The sequence below is a fragment of the Lithobates pipiens genome, unplaced genomic scaffold (genome assembly GCF_037356315.1).
Source record: "Lithobates pipiens isolate NorthernLeopardFrog02 unplaced genomic scaffold, aLitPip1_a1.2 Scaffold_18, whole genome shotgun sequence".
In the NCBI taxonomy this organism is placed as follows: domain Eukaryota; kingdom Metazoa; phylum Chordata; class Amphibia; order Anura; family Ranidae; genus Lithobates; species Lithobates pipiens.
The window spans coordinates 201,932,321-201,949,643 of record NW_027507758.1 but is presented as its reverse complement, the minus strand read 5'-3'; the positions used below and the strand labels follow the sequence as shown (position 1 = coordinate 201,949,643).

Genomic DNA, 17,323 nt, shown 5'->3' with positions numbered 1-17,323 from the left:
CTTTGATCTTTTCTTGGCAGACTGCCCAGAGTTAACAAGTTGCTTCACTGCTGTCTTCTGGCAACTTGCATTGACTTCTATCACTGAAGTAATTTGCAAGTCATGCTGAATATATCATCGGCCTTTTTTTAGCAGCACAATCGGCCGATGCCGATTAATTAAAAAATGCCAAATATCGGCGGATATATCGGTCGACCTCTAGTCTAGAGGGTGCGAGATACCAGCGCGTCATAATTTTGTAGTTAGTTTCTTGTATTTTAGTGCATGTGGACGTTTGGAGGCCACAGCTGATAATCTTTTGTTTTTGTGTCCCGGAGAACGTGCGGTTGAGGTCCCTCTCCCACTTAGTAAGGTAGATTACTAGTGGCGATTCAGTTGGCATTGTGCGCTATACAAGTATTTCATTCATTCATTCATTAAGTGTGGTGGCGACGTGGCATTGCCTAGCATGGAGTACATGTTGGATAAAGTTTGATACCGAGTCAGTACTCAGGCACAACTCCTCATATTCAGTCGGTAGTCTGGTGAAATCCCTAGGATTAGGTAACGAGTGAAGAAAATGATGCAATTGTACTGCCTTCCAGAATGGAAGTCGGAATCCCCGTCAATGCAGTCAGTTCCGCTATAGAGGGCCAACGCCCGTCGATCACAAAAGCAGCGGCGCAGTCTAGGCCGGCATCCCTCAGGTTGCTGTACTCATGGGGCTCTATACCCAGCGGGGAAATCCGGGTTGCCCAACACCGGGTATAGTGGTGAAAGTGTTGAGGTAAGGGGGCGCACCGATTACTGTGTCGCAGAGTGGTGCCTATAAGAGGATGACTCCTCAGTTCCCCAGAAATGGAATCACAACACCAGAGCATGCTTTTTAATAGTATTTTCGTTTGGGCCTGCTCAATGTCTACCCAGAGTTCGAAACACCTATTGCGCCGCCAGTCTAGTATGCAGCCTAAGTGCGAGACCATGTAGTATTGCTTAACGTCTGGCAGCGCCAGACCCCCCCCTGTCGTTTCGGCAGGGAGATACAGGACCTGCTGATACAGGGTTTTTTATTCGCCCAGACAAAGCAGGTGAACATTGTGTGGACTTGCTTGAAGAAGGACAGGGGTATGTGAATAGGAAGAGCCTGGATGAGATACAAAAATGTAGGTAGGATGCACATCTTTAGTAGGTTACACCTACCAAACCAGGAGTGCAATCCACTATTCCACTTTTCCAGCAGGACACGAGTCCTTGTCAGGACAGTTGGAAAGTTCAAAGCAAAAGTACGCTTAATATCCGGAGGGATGAGAGTTCCTAGATATTTCAATGCTTCACTCGTCCATTTAAAGCGGAAGTGCGTTTGCATGGCGAGCAAAGCTTGGGGGGGGGGGGGGGGGGGGGAACGGCAATTCCCATGGCAACAGACTTGGAAAAATTAATTTTTAAATTTGATAGTCCACCATATATGTCAAATTACTTAAGGAGGTTGGGGAGGGATATCGTGGGGTTGGACAAGGTGAACAGCAGGTTGTCTGCCTAAGCCGCAATCTTACAATGCGTGTCCCCAACTACAAGGCCCTGGATGTCTGAATTCAGTCGTACCTTACATAAGAACGGCTCCAACGATAGGGCAAAGAGGAGGGGTGATAGGGGACACCCCTGTCTCGTGACATTAGCGATAGCGAAGGGCGATGAGAGAATGCCATTCGCCTTCACTTGCGCAGTGGGGTTTGAGTAAATTTGTTTTATCCAATTGAACATTCTGTCTCCGAGGCCTATATGTCTGAGCATGGCGAGCATGAAATTCCAATTAATCAAACGCCTTTTCAGCGTCCGTGCTCAGGAGTACACAGGGAGAGTTCCCTTTATTGGCTATGTGGAGGATGTTGAGGACTCTTATGGTGTTATCTCGGGATTCCCTGTTGGGTATGAAACCCACTTGGTCCTGGTGTACTAGAGATTGGAGATGGTGCGCTAGGCGGGACACTAGGATTTTGGAGAATAACTTCAGATCTACATTCAGCAGGGATATGGGTCTGTAGCTACCACATAGGGTTTATCTTCCTTGGGAATCAGGGATATATGGGCTTTCAGCACTTCCCTAGGGAAGGTCATATCAGACCCATGTATAAAATGAACAAAATTGCGGCGCTACCTGAAAAAAAAACTACTATAATAAAATAATGAAACACATATGGTGTAACGGTGAATCCACCCCACTAAAGTGATAAATGTGCAATGTTAAGCCGTAAATAATGTTGCATCCGATGAAATAATAAATGTGCATAAATACTCAAAACATCATGCGTGAAATAATATCAGAATACTAAGTATAAAAGTTGCTGAGTAAATACTCATAAATGAACAATACAAAAATAAATGAATAGTGCTTCTCTAATAAAGTCCATGCAGCTAATCAGTGGGCATATATCACAGTCCATGCAAAAAATATATATAGTGATCTCCAAATCCGTGACTGTCCACCGACCAACTTCAGTGCCACACTTCAGTGCACCACCAGTTTCCCCCAGCCTCTCACCTCAAAAATCTAGTATACAGGCACTGTAAATAACCAGATGTTCACTCGTCCTTAGCAGTCCAGCTTCAATGGTATACCACTGTGCATATATGATTAGTCTTTCCCCAGTATCTTCAAATAGGTGCAATTAACGTTGGTGGTACATAGAGCATAGAGGAAAGACAAGGGGAGGCTCTCATGGGTAGTAATCAATAACAGCGATTTAATAGATAAAATATCCACTTACATTAAAGCAAATGACAGCAAACTTCGCAACACAAAACGAACTTCCGGTCTCGGCCGCGACCGGAAGTGATGAGTGCAACACCAAAGCTCCTTCTCTGACGCGTTGCGTCACGACCTCGTGACTTTTTCACCCTTTGAAGATACTTTTTGCACCTATTTGAAGATACTGGGGAAAGACTAATCATATATGCACAGTGGTATACCATTGAAGCTGGACTGCCAAGGACGAGTGAACATCTGGTTATTTACAGTGCCTGTATACTAGATTTTTGAGGTGAGAGGCTGGGGGAAACTGGTGGTGCACTGAAGTGTGGCACTGAAGTTGGGCACTGAAGTTGGTCGGTGGACAGTCACGGATTTGGAGATCACTATATATATTTTTTGCATGGACTGTGATATATGCTCACTGATTAGCTGCATGGACTTTATTAGAGAAGCACTATTCATTTATTTTTGTATTGTTCATTTACGAGTATTTACTCAGCAACTTTTATACTTAGTATTCTGATATTATTTCACGCATGATGTCTTGAGTATTTATGCACATTTATTATTTCATCGGATGCAACATTTACGGCTTAACATTGCACATTTATCACTTTAGTGAGGTGGATTCACCGTTACACCATATGTGTTTCATTATTTTATTATAGTAGTTTTTTTTCAGGTAGCGCCGCAATTTTGTTCATTTTATACATTATTCTTTTGGTGTAGAGATCACTATTTTTTTGCTGGCGGCTTCCACACATTTACACGTATTCTGATATATTTTTAGGTTTACACATTTTTTTCAGACATTTTTCTACACATTTATTAATAGCCAGGTGGAGCGCATTAGTTTGTTGCATTTATTCATATCAGACCCAATCGTATTAAAGAAGGATACCATGTGCGGGCCCAAAATGTGGAGGAAGGTCTTATAGTACGACATTGGGTATCCGTCCGGACCAGGGGGGCTTTTACCCGGTTTCATGTGTTTCATGATGGCAGTGCGGAGTTCCTCCATGGTAATAGGTGCTTCTAATTCTTCCTGTATGTCTGCAAACAGGAAGGGCATGTGGGAGGTCGCAATGTAGTCGACTATAGCGTGGGTGCACGTCAAATTATACAATATAGAGTAAAATTGCCCAAACTCGTCAGATATCTGTTCAGGAAGGGTGACTCTTTGGCCATCAGGATTAGTAATGTGGGGGGATGTAGGAAGCCCGTTTCTGTTCCCGCACCGCTCTAGCTAGGGTTTTACCGCATTTGTCGCCAGACACGCAAGTAGTCTGCTGGCAGCGCTGGAGCGCCGATTTGGCTCTGTAGTACAGCAGATCGGTTATCTGCCTACGAACCGTTCCCTAGTTCAGATTCAAGTGACCGGGAGGGGGCGTTTGTAGCGCGCTTCCAGTGAGGACATGGTGGACAGCAGTCTGGTCAACTGTTCCGATCGCTCCCTCTTTATCCGTGAACCATGGCTGATCAAAAGCCCCCTGATGACCACCTTGTGCGCTTTCCATAAAGTGCCCAAGTCGCAATCCGGAGTGGCGTTTTCTTGGAAGTACAGGGACAGTGTCCTCGTTACTTCAGCCACAAGTTCAGGGACTTGGATGAGGCTCGTTCAGCCGCCAGAATTTTGAGCCAGCCCTGTGTCTCCCTGTCAGCATATATTCTAGGGTAATGGGGGCATGGTCCGACCATGTGATATTCCCAATGGAGGCGTGTTTTACTGAGTGTAACTGACTATGAGGTACCAGGAAGTAATTGATCCTAGAGTATAGCTTGCGAGTGTGCGAGTAAAACGTGTAGTCACGTTCTCCAGAATGCGTTAAGCGCCATACATCCACCAATTGGGCCTTATGTAGGGAGTTAGCTATGTGTTTTCTATGCAATGGGGGAATCAGAGAGTCCTGAATATGTGTCTGAGGAGGGAATCAGCGGGGCATTGAAGTCCCCCACAAGGATCAATTGTCCCGTGGTGAAATCTCCAAGCTCATCTAGGACCCTAGCTATGAAGGCGCTCTGGTGCTCGTTTGGTGCGTAAATGGAGGCCAGCGTGAAAGGGGTACCTCCCACCAAACCCTTAATAAACATAAAACGACCCTCCGGGTCTCCCAATGTTTCTTGGCATTGCCAGGGAAGTTTCTTTGATATTAGGATATAGACCCCTTTAGACTTGGCCAAGGGATTAGTGGAGTGATAAGCAGGTCGGAAAGAATCAATTTTTAAGGATCGGGTATTTCTCCTGTCTAAAATGTGTTTCCTGGATAAAAGCAATGTCCGCATGTGATTTGCGGAGGTCATCCAGCAAAATACGTCTCTTCTCTAGGGTATTCAAACCCTTGGCATTAATTGATACAATTTTTATGGAGTCCATCACCCTGGCTACTGAAAGCGAAATGAAAGAGGGGGGGGGGGGAGAAGGGGACAAGGAGCGGGGTAAAGAAGATGAAAGAAAGGGGCATGGTAAGGCAGGTCCCAGCTACGAGACCCACTAGCTAAAAATACAAGTGAACACTTGAAAATGCACAGTACCTTCGCCTATGAAAGCGGAGGCAAGTGTGGGCCTATTCGGGGGCGGAGACGGACTGTGACCGGAAAAAGTGCAGGGCTCCTGCCATCCCACCCAGCCGACCCAACACCTGAGTGATTAATACAGCGTTTCAACATTATGTAACATTTGCAATCGTCAACATATTAATGAGAACAGAGTAAATCCTACGAACACATGCATGTATGCAGAATATACGGACAGGTGAACCCTTGTGACAAGAGCTCAATAGTACCCAGAGCTAACTGCATCACCCCGGACTCGCGGCGTATGTGCATCCATCCCTGTTACGCTTATCAGACTGAGGGCTCCGCTGTGTCCCAGTATCAGGGGCGCTTCCATCCGAAAGCCACCCCTGACATCTTTAAATGTCAGGTTCCGCTGCTCGCAACCTCAGGAGGTAGTTGGCCATTGCTCCCACTATCCGAGGGCCTCCCGTGCTGTCCCGTAAATACAAAATATGCCCCTCCCCATGGCCGCGCTCCCAACCCGGGCACCCGCGCCAACACCCCCACTGGGTCACCCCTCCCCCACCTAGGTGCCCACAGAGCCCCAGGACTCTCGTTCACCCCTCAGGTGTGCAAAAGAAGATGGGGCCTCAGGTGCTCGGCCATGGCACCCCCTGTTCCAGTATAGGGGAGCCCCTCAGGAAAGTACCCCCGGTCAGAGGGGGGCCAGGGTCCCAAGCTCCCTCCAAAAGGTCCCTACTGTGCCCGGCAACGGGACCAGAGCACAAGCAGGATGGGGGGGGGGGGTGCACCATGATCAGGTGCCCGAACAGTACCGCTGTGACCAACCGCTATGCATGGTCTCTCACTTTGCTACCCACGGAGGCTCCGGGGGGGGGGGTTCAACCTGGGTAAACAGTGGCTTGCATAACAGTTTCCCTGACCAATTAAGCCCACCACACAACATGGTCACAAACAATTACGAAGGCAATCTTTGTGCGCTGGACCCCTGGCATCCCGATGAGCATGTCCAAACCAACCCGAGGGTACAATGTGTTCTGCACATCTGGAGTACCCGAGATCCCGCTGCAGGGCCAGGCAGGGGTCCCGCAAAGTGTTCCTCTGTGCAGTGAGTAATGTCCATTGGTACCAGAGAGTAGAGGACGGGGGGGAGCCAGGAGGGAACCTGCAAAGCAGCCGATGAGCAGCAATGCATCATACCTGTGGTTCCAGGAGGTCAGTGATTGAGCGCAAGCATGCGGGAACATGTGAGATGATGTCCTTGTTAAACACTGTGTCCGGGGAGGATGCAGGCCTCACGTACTCAGAATTCCCTGTTCGCTCCTGGCGACTCCGCACGAGAATGGCGTCGGCTCCTCTGTGGTCTAGGGGGTAAACCACCCCTTGCCACGGGGTTATTCCTACGGCCTTGGCAGGAAGTCAAGCCAGTTGGGGACATTAATCGGTTTCGTACCCAAGAAGGTGAATAGGGCAGGCAGAGATTCCGGTGATCGAAGGACAAACGACCGTTGCTCTTTCCGGAAATTCACCGCCAGGGGGAAACCCCAAGAATAAGTCAACCCCCGACTTTTTGCTAGATCCAGCAGTGGCTTCATGAGCGCCCGTCGCTGCAAGATCGCCCTGGAGACGTCAGGCAGAATCATTAACGGCGCCCCATCCAGCTCCAAGTCCCGCACTTCCCATGCCTTGTGTGCGATTATTTCCTTATGGGCATAATGATGTAGGCGGCAGATCACATCTCTGGGCCTCGCTGGGTCCTCCAACCTGGGGCCCAGAGCCCTATGGATCCGGTCAAACTCTAGGCGACCCTGCATTTGGTCACCAGCAACCCTGCGGAAGATGTCCGCCACCGTGGCCTCAAGGTCAGCAGCACCCGTGGCCTCGGGAAGGCCACGAAGCCGCAGGTTGTTCCTGCGGCTCCTGTCCTCCATAGAAAGTTGGAGCTCAAGAGTGCTCTGTCTGAGAGGTCTCATGTGCCTCTAAAGCAGCCACCCTGCTGTCCAGCACCGCCAGATTTGACTCAACCGTCGAAAGTCTCCCCGAGAGCGATTGCACCTCCTGTTTCACCACTTGAGTTCTTTACGGTGGGCCGCTTTCACGCGACCCACTAGTGCTTCTATATCTGCTTTGGTTGGGAGCGCTTTAAGAATGGCTCTCAGCTCCGAATCCGCTCCACAGGCCTGGCTTGGCTGCGGGGCTCCTCCGTGGTCTGACGAGCAGGCATATGGAGTGTCAGGGCAGATCTCCGAACTGTGAGAGCCCGCCGGAGATACTGGCCATGCAGTACGGTCCGGGTCTGTCACGCGCAGCGTGTGTGCCTGTGCCATGTTGGAGTCCTCGGCGCCCGGCTGGCTGCGGCCAAAGAGACGCTGGATTCCTCCCAGAGGTGAGGTACGGGGAGTCTGCTTGCAGTTGCCTCCGTTTCTCTGCGATGAACGCCGCTTAGCAGTGAGCATTCTGCGGGCAAAGGAGCTGCGCGAGTCGGCTGGGAGCTCAGGTTAAGCGCGACCCTCCTCAGCCATGTCCAGGCCACGCCCCCCTAAGCCAGTATCTTTCAAATCTCTAGGAAGATCTGCCTGATCCCCGGCATCCTGAACCTACAGAGGAGGATCTTGAGCACTTGATGGGGATCTACTGCTTTTAACCCCGCTCTGAAGGGATAAAATCGCATCAAGTTTCTTCTCTAGACTAGCAATGGTAGAAGACAACACTCTGCATGTAACATACTCAGGGGCTGAAGCATCCTGAGCAACTGCAATAACAGGCTGCAACACTCTCAGAGGAGGACGACATTCTTTTGGACAGGGTCTTAGTTTGTTGTGACCCCTTAGAGGAGTTCCTGGCCCCCTTGCCACTCATAGCTTGCAGCACAAAGCAGAGACACTACCAGCAAAAGAATGTTTCACTTGCTAGGCTATAGTACAGTACAATAACTGCTATTAATCCTAGCTATACAGTACAATGTTGTCAAAAAGGGGAATGCCTGTGTAACCAAACCTGACCAGCAACCACTCTGCTCTGTCCCTCCACCACCAGGCAGCAGCTTCTCTTGCCAAGCTTAAAAATACTTCCTACACGTGTGGCCGGCGTCTGACGCCGTTTAGCCATGCCCCAGCATGGAAACGGCCCCCCTCCTCTTTCAAACAGGGAAGTTGAATCTCCCACGCGAGCACCAGCATCATGGCGGGCGAGGTAAATCCCCCACTCAGCGAGCAGCCGCGGCTTGCCAAAAAAAAATAAAATAAAAAAATTACATTAATGAAAAAAAGGCAGCTGGCTTGCATTCAAATCAGACAAAAATCTCTTACTCTTATTTAACCACTTGCCGACCGCCGCACGACGATATACGTCGACAGAATGGCACGGGCAGGCATATGGGCGTATATATACGTCCCTGCCTTCCCGCGGGTGGGGGGCCCGATCGGGCCCCCCCCCCGGTGCCTGCGGCGGTCGGTATTCGTTCGGGAGCGATACGGGATGAGGGGGCGGCCATTCATTCATGGCCACCCCCTCGCGATCGCTCCCGACGAATAGAAATGCTCCGTGACATCACTTCCTCTCCTGTAATGTAAACACAGGAGAGGAAGTGATGTAATCTCTCCTCCGTGTCGGTAGTTTTCGTTCCGGCACCGAGTAGAGAGGATCGGTGAGTTGCACCAACACGACACTACACAGTAGAACATGCCAGGCACACTCACACCCCCCCTTCACCCCCCGATCACCCCCCCAATTACCCCTGCCCCCCCAGTCACAGTGACACCAATTGCATTTTTTTTTATTTTTTTTTGCATTGGTGTCATTTGTGACTGTAATAACTGTTAGGGCAGTTAGGGTTAGCCCCCTTTAGTTCTAATGTACCCCCCTAACCCCCCCAATAAAGGTTTAACCCCGTGATCACCCCCCGTCGCCAGTGTCACTAAGGCTGGGTTCACATTGCAGCGGTTTATGAGAATGAATGTGATTCGCACCGCACTGCAGTGCAAATCACATCCGATCTCTGTGCGATTCGAATTCAGCCATACAGATAGTATGGCTGAATTCGCGCCGCACCCGCCGCAAATTCGCACGGGACCCTTTTTTTTGGTCCGCAGCAGAATCGGATCGCATGGGTGTTCACACCATGCGATCCGAGTTTGCAGATCGCACTGTGATATGCGAACTGATATGGGGGGTGTCATTAACATTTCACTGACACTCCCAGCAGTTCGCATAGGGCAGTGTGAACTGCCGCCGGGAGGCATGCGATGCGGGAACCCGCCGCGGATTCGTGGCGTTCCCGCATCGCTCCAGTGTGAACCCAGCCTAATAAGCGATCACAGGTGACGCTAGTTAGGCAGGTAGGTATTTAGGTTCACCGCAACTTTTTATAGCGCCAGGGACCCCCATATACTACCGCATAAAGCCCCCTGATTGCCCCCTAGTTAACCCTTTCACCAGTGATCACCATATAACTGTTACAGGTGACGCTGGTTGGTTAGTTATTTTTTTATAGTTTCAGGGCACCCGCCATTTATTACCTAGTCTCACTAGTGTACCCCTAAATTTAGGGGTGTCTACTTTCCAAAATGGGGTCATTTGGGGGGGGGTTTGTGCCATCTTGGCATTTTATGGCCTTCAAAACTGTAACGCCCTTAGAAAGCCTGAAGGCGGTGCTTGGTTTTCGGGGCCCCGTACGCAGCTAGGCTCCCAAAAAGTCCCATATATGTGGTATCCCCGTACTCAGGAGAAGCAGCAGAATTTATTTTGGGGTGTCATTTCACATATGCCCATAGCATGTGTGAGCAATATATCATTTAGTGACAACTTTGTGTAAAAAAAAAAAAATATATATATTTTTTTGTCATTATTCAATCGCTTGAGGCAAAAAAATAAAATATTCAATGGGCTCAATATGCCACTTATCAATTTCCTTAGGGGGTCTACTTTCCAAAATGGGGTCATTTGGGGGGGTTTTGTACTGCCCTGCCATTTTAGCACCTCAAGAAATGAGATAGGCAGTCGTAAACTAAAAGCTGCGTAAATTCCAGAAAACGTACCTTAGTTTGTAGATGTGACAACTTTTGCGCAAACCAATAAATATACAGTTGTGTAAAGGGAAAACTAGTGCGCTCCACCTAATATGTCATAGGAAAATACAAAATTGATGTACATAGGAAGCAGCCAGCATAAAAACAGTGATCTCTGCACTAAAAAATGAGTATATAAATTAACAAGAATGCGGCGCTACCTAAAAGTGCTAAAACATATAAATGAATAATAATCCCAAAATAAATGTAAATCAAATAATATCCACTAAATGTAACATGGATATAATAAGAAATAAAATCAATATAAATAATCCAAATTAAAATACGCGTGCAAGCAATAAATGTGCAACAATTTGTGAATGAGAGTCCGTGAAAAAATCAATCAAATGATTAAATAGAAATAATCTGCATAGATAATCCAAATGTAAACAGGCGTATAAAAAATATGTATAAAAATATATAAAAATGTATAAGGTGAAAATTCGTGAAAAAAAGCAAATATAGTGATTATTTAGATAATCAATATACACACGTGATTGTCCATAAATAAAGTGCGCTGATGACTGATAAAATTGCAAAAAATATATATAAATAAAGTTCATGCAAAAAATGTGAAGAATCAATTCCCAAGAGTGGCAAATCACTGCAAACTTCAGTGCTTAATGGGTGCACCAACTATTTCCCCCAGCCTCTCACCTCCAATAGCTGGTAAATAGGCACTGTGTAAAAGGATAACTGCTGGCTTCTTATTCATTCAGTCACACTGCTCCACCGCTGTTTGTATTTCACTGTAAGGCTATGTATTATATGCCCTCCCAATAGCTCCAGGATATCCAAGCCATATAGAATGGAAAAACACAGAGGGCTTTCATGTGTAGTATCTTCGCTATTTTATTGTAATAAAAGGTAAAATCCACACTTACATTAACAAATACAGCAGAGTGTGCAGCAAACGCGGACTTCCGGTTTCGGCCGTAAACCGGAAGTGATAGGTCCGACACCAAATTCCTTCCCTGACGCGTTGCGTTACAGAATGTAACTTTTTCAAAGGGTGATAGGAAGTAGGTGTCATAGGTATTTATATGCAACGAGCGCCGTCGCCATATTAACTCAGGGCGGTAGCGCTATTGCGGACTCAAAGTAAAGTGGCTATAGCATCAGTATTCTATATATTCCAAAGATATTTATAGTGAAACTACTAAAACTAAAACCATATAAGTAGATCACTATTTAGAAGGAATATATAATTTAAAATAAATTAAAATTTAAAAATAGACCGTAATATATACGGACTTATAGAAAGAGCGACATCTAGTGGTTGAATATAAAATTGCTCTTTAAATTATTTAGCTTGAATCCAAAAACAAAAGGCACTAAGGGGAGAAAGACATTTTGTATAAACAGAGGAAGAGATCGTAATAATTATATCATTGAGCATAATCAATAATCCTCTCTAATAAAACAAACTATGTGAGAGGGAGTATCTCAATGACATGTCTTTGTCTCCAATAAAAGATCATCATAAAATATCATAAAAATTGATAAATCACCATAATTGTCAGAAAATAAAATGGCATAAAATCAATACAGTACCAGTGGATATAGGCGCTAATAGGCGTTATAGGATATAGGCGTTTGCTGCACACTCTGCTGTATTTGTTAATGTAAGTGTGGATTTTACCTTTTATTACAATAAAATAGCGAAGATACTACACATGAAAGCCCTCTGTGTTTTTCCATTCTATATGGCTTGGATATCCTGGAGCTATTGGGAGGGCATATAATACATAGCCTTACAGTGAAATACAAACAGCGGTGGAGCAGTGTGACTGAATGAATAAGAAGCCAGCAGTTATCCTTTTACACAGTGCCTATTTACCAGCTATTGGAGGTGAGAGGCTGGGGGAAATAGTTGGTGCACCCATTAAGCACTGAAGTTTGCAGTGATTTGCCACTCTTGGGAATTGATTCTTCACATTTTTTGCATGAACTTTATTTATATATATTTTTTGCAATTTTATCAGTCATCAGCGCACTTTATTTATGGACAATCACGTGTGTATATTGATTATCTAAATAATCACTATATTTGCTTTTTTTCACGAATTTTCACCTTATACATTTTTATATATTTTTATACATATTTTTTATACGCCTGTTTACATTTGGATTATCTATGCAGATTATTTCTATTTAATCATTTGATTGATTTTTTCACGGACTCTCATTCACAAATTGTTGCACATTTATTGCTTGCACGCGTATTTTAATTTGGATTATTTATATTGATTTATTTCTTATTATATCCATGTTACATTTAGTGGATATTATTTGATTTACATTTATTTTGGGATTATTATTCATTTATATGTTTTAGCACTTTTAGGTAGCGCCGCATTCTTATTAATTTATAAAATAAATATACAGTTATTGACTTTTTTTTTACCAAAGACATGTGGCTGAATACATTTTGGCCTAAATGTATGACTAAAATTGAGTTTATTGGATTTTTCTAATAACAAAAAGTAGAAAATATCATTTTTTTTCAAAATTTGCGGTCTTTTTACGTTTATATCGCAAAAAATAAAAAAATCGCAGAGGCAATCAAATACCATCAAAAGAAAGCTCTATTTGTGGGAAGAAAAGGACGCAAATTTTGTTTGGGTACAACATTGCATGACCGCGCAATTACCAGTTAAAGCAGCGCAGTGCCAAATTGTAAAAAGACCTCTGGTCATTGACCAGCAAAATGGTCCGGTCTGAAAGTGGTTAAAGGTCTGAGCTGGCTTGGACAGAGAGGAGAGTGGAGCTTCTGCTGTTCCCAGCATCAGAATGGTGAGTGCTCAATACAGCCCCCAGTGGTGACACAGACATTACAACACAATACATGGAAGGAGAGATTCCCGAGAAAATCTACCATACCTTATCCTCGCAGCAGGGTTTTACCAGAAATAAAAACCCAATCTTCGCCCTTCATGGTAGGCTCCAGGACCTTAAAAGGAAACCTTCACGAACCGGGGAACACTCAAGTTGACCCACAATCCTGGACCTGCGAGAAGACCCTGACAGTACATTTTTATTGGCCTTACTACCAAAAGGTACTGGATCCCAGGGCCCAGCTCTTTAAAGCATTCGCAAGCAAAACCTTGTGTTTTCGGATTACGAGGCCCGGGTACCATTCATTTAGTCTATTACGGAGACATCAGAACGGAACCAGTCAAGATGGCTGGCTCTCAAAGGATTACTGCCCGTGGAGCTCAGTACAACACATCCTTAAACGTGCCCAACACCTTAGACCAGGGATGGCGAACCTTGGCACCCCAGATGTTTTGGAACTACATTTCCCATGATGCTCATGCACTCTGCAGTGTAGTTGAGCATCATGGGAAATGTAGTTCCAAAACATCTGGGGTGCCAAGGTAAGCCATCACTGCCTTAGACACTGGTGAAAAAAAAAAACTGAGGACTCCCAGTAGTGGGAGGGGTTATATGCGGGAAGTTCACATCTTAAGGGGCGTGCCAGTGTCCAGCACCTGATACTATGGCTCTGTGTCCCCTGATGTAAGAAAAAGACCAAGTTAGACTTACCGGTAACATGTTTTCCAGAAGTCTTTCAGGACAGCACCTGAGAGATAGCGACTCCTCCCTCCTCGTTAGGAAACACCTTCTTCCTCCAGACTTTAAAGGGAGGCACCTCCCTACCACACCTCAGTTGTAGAAGAGAACCTCCGGCCCCGGCTGGAACACAAACATATACATTAGTCACAGCGTAGCATAATACAATACCATAGGGCGGGATGTTGCTGTCCTGAAACACTTCTGGAAAACAAATTACGGCTAAGTCTAACTTGGTCTTTCCCAAGGCGTCTTTCAGGACAGCACCTGAGAGGATAACAGAGACTTACCCCTTAGGGCGGGACAACAGCTTGCAGGACCTTTCTGCCAAACGCCTGATCGCTGGCCGAAGTGAGGTCCAGTCTATAATGTTTCACAAATGTGTGAAAACTCGACCATGTCGCCGCCTTGCAGATCTGCTCAGGGGTGGCACCAGCTCTCTCTGCCCATGTAGATGCCAGAGCCCTGGTTGAATGTGCACAAATTCCTGCTGGAGGGGATAATCCTGCCTGGGAATATGCCTCCGAGATAGATAATTTCAGCCATCTAGCTAAAGTAACTTTAGAAGCTTGGAAACCCTTTTTACTTCCCGAGAAAAGTACAAACAGTGAATCTGAACGTCTGAAGGACTCCGTCCTTTCTAGATAACTCAACAGAGTCCTCCTGACGTCCAACGTATGGAAAAGAGTCTCCTTATCTCCTTTGGGGTTAACGCAAAAGGTTGGAAGTACTATGTCCTGTAAACGGTTCTGAACTGAAGCTACCTTCGGTAAGAATTTTGCATCTGTTCTAAGAATAACTCTGTCAGGAAAAATGGATAGATACGGTTCTTTAACTGACAGAGCATTTAACTCACTGATCCTGCGTGCAGAGACAATGGCAATCAGAAAAACGGTCTTTAATGTGAGAAACCTAAGGGGCGCCTCCTCAAGGGGCTCAAAAGGACCCCTTGTTAGAGACTGTAGGACTACCGACAAATCCCATCTAGGAAAAACTTTAATAGGTGCTGGCCTAGACCTTTTAAGGGCTCTAAAGAATCTGATCACCAGCGGATCTGAGGCCACAGATCTTTCTAAGAACAGTACTAACTGCTAGTCCCTTGTCTGCTCCATCTTGTAAAAACTCCAAGATGGAGACAAGGCTCCCTAGAACCTGGGCGGCTGAAAAACACCATGTTTTATAACGCTTCCAAACCTTAGAATAAATGGCCCCTGTAACCCTTTTCCTACTTGCCAAAAGGGTAGAGATCAAACGGCTGGAAAACCCCTTGCTCCTAAGGAGCTGACTTTCAGAAACCAGGCCGTGAGGGCCAGGCTGGCCAATCCTGGATGGTTTACTGGGCCCTGCAACAACAGATCGTGCCTGAGGGGCAGATGCCAACAAGGCTTGATTGCCAGACCTAGAACTGTCGAAAACCAGGCCCTCTTTGGCCAAAAGGGCACGATTAGAATAACTGGCACCTTTTCCTTCTGAATTTTCCTTAAAATTAACAGGATTAACTGAAATGGGGGGAAAAGCGTAACAGAGACGGAATTCCCATGGATAAGCTAGCGCATCTGTGCCCAGTGAGCCATCGCGAATGTCCAGGGAAAAGAACTGGGGAACCTGGGCGTTCTCCCTTGAGGCGAACAGGTCCACCTCTGGTAGCCCCCATTTCCCGGCAATCATTGCGAATACCATCGAGTTTAGAGACCATTCCGCTTCCCGAATAGCGTTTCTGCTTAGGAAGTCCGCTAACCTGTTTAGATCCCCTTTTAGGTGGACTGCTGATAGAGATAACAAATGTTTTTCTGCCCACCGAAGGATCTCCATGGCCAGTACTTGAAGTGACCTTGTACCCCCCTGCCTGTTTAAATAAGCCACCGCCGTGGCATTGTCTGTTAGGACCTGAACGTGATGTGACTGAAGCTCCTGAACAAACAATTCCAGAGCCAAGGCAATCGCCTTGAGCTCCCTCCAGTTTGAGGACCTTACTGCCTCCTCTTTGGCCCAGGATCCCTGAGTAAAACGTGTTCCTAGATGGGCCCCCCACCCCCAGGAACTGGCGTCCGTTGTTAGTCTTTTCTCGACTGGAAAAGCCCAGACTAACCCTTCTGATAAGACATCCTGTCTTTTCCACCACCATAGGGACCTTTTTACCTGGGTTGACACTCTTACCTCTGCCTCTAGGAATGCCACTGTATGATCCCAAGATTTTAGAAGAAAAGCCTGCAGACACCTGAAATGCATTCTTGCCCACAGGACTGCCGGCATTGTTGAGGTTAGAACCCCCAAAGCTGACATAACCTGTCTTACTGTCAGATTTTGGCTGGTCTGCAGTAAAGACACTGCACCGGAAATCCTGTCCTTTTTGTCTAAGGGAAGGAAGATTTTTTGATCCACCGAATTTATTAGATACCCTAAAAACCGAATCTCCTGGGATGGGTTTAGGGACGACTTTTGGAGGTTCAAAATACACCCCAGAGCCTCCAGATGGCTGCCAGCTTTGCCTAGATTGATCTGCAATTCCTCGCTGGATGGGGCAAAAAACAGCAGATCGTCTAAATAAGGAATAACTGCTATTCCCTGAAGTCGCAGCAGAGCTAAAGCTTCTGCCATTACTTTGGTAAAAATTCGGGGAGATGATGACAGACCGAAGGGTAAGGCCCTGAACTGGAGATGATGAACCACACCCCCCAACCTCACCGCCAGCCTGAGGAACTTCTGAGACTGGGGAGAGATCGGAACATGTAGGTATGTATCCTTTAAATCCACTGACGCCATAAAACATCCTGGCATCCACAGATTCCTGACTGAAAAAATTGAGTCCATCTTGAACTTTCTGTACCTGATGGACTCGTTTAACGGTTTTAGGTTGAGAATCAACCGAAATTTTCCTGTCGGTTTTTTTTACTAGGAAAACATGGGAATAAAACCCCTCCTGCTGTTCTTGCAGGGGCACCTGTACCACTACACCCTGCTGCATCAGTTCCTCTAGAGAGGACTTCATGGCCAGGGCCCTTACCGAGTCCCGCGGGGTGTTTGTAATCAGGAACCTTTTTGGGGGGTGGTTGGCAAACTCGAGTGTGTAACCCTGCGCGAGAGTGGTCAGAATAAACTGATTTGAAGTTACCCCTGATCACTGCGGAAGAAATTTTTGTAGTCTTCCGCCCACCCACAGAGACGAGTCATTGAGATTTCTCGGCCTGTGTAGGAGGACGGAAGAGAAATCCGCCTCTACCTTTCGGCTTCGGGGTGGACCAATTTTTCCTTCTCCCCTGCAATTTGCTGTCCTGATCCTGAGTTTTTTGAGGTCGAAAAAGACGTTTTGGTACCTGCTTTTTCTTTTTGACCGGGAAGGATCTCTTTTTATTGGCTGTCCTGTCCAGAATATTATCGAGGTCAGGGCCGAAGAGAAGGTCCCCTGAAAAGGGTAACCCGCACAGCTTGTTCTTTG

At 46.4% G+C, this 17,323-nt stretch overlaps 1 protein-coding gene across 4 annotated transcripts in view; it reads right to left on the bottom strand.

Annotated features, from left to right (window-relative positions):
• The window catches only part of LOC143987639 (mitoregulin-like), a 62,842-nt gene that overhangs the window by 31,571 nt on the left and 13,948 nt on the right, over window positions 1–17,323 (bottom strand). For 2 of the 4 annotated variants that reach the window (XR_013276676.1, XR_013276675.1), the window contains exon 2: window positions 13,861–14,010. The exons of the other annotated variants lie outside the window; for them this stretch is intronic. The gene's annotated coding sequence lies outside the window, so the exon portion shown is untranslated. The remainder of the gene's footprint in view (window positions 1–13,860; window positions 14,011–17,323) is intronic. 4 annotated transcript variants of the gene reach the window in all.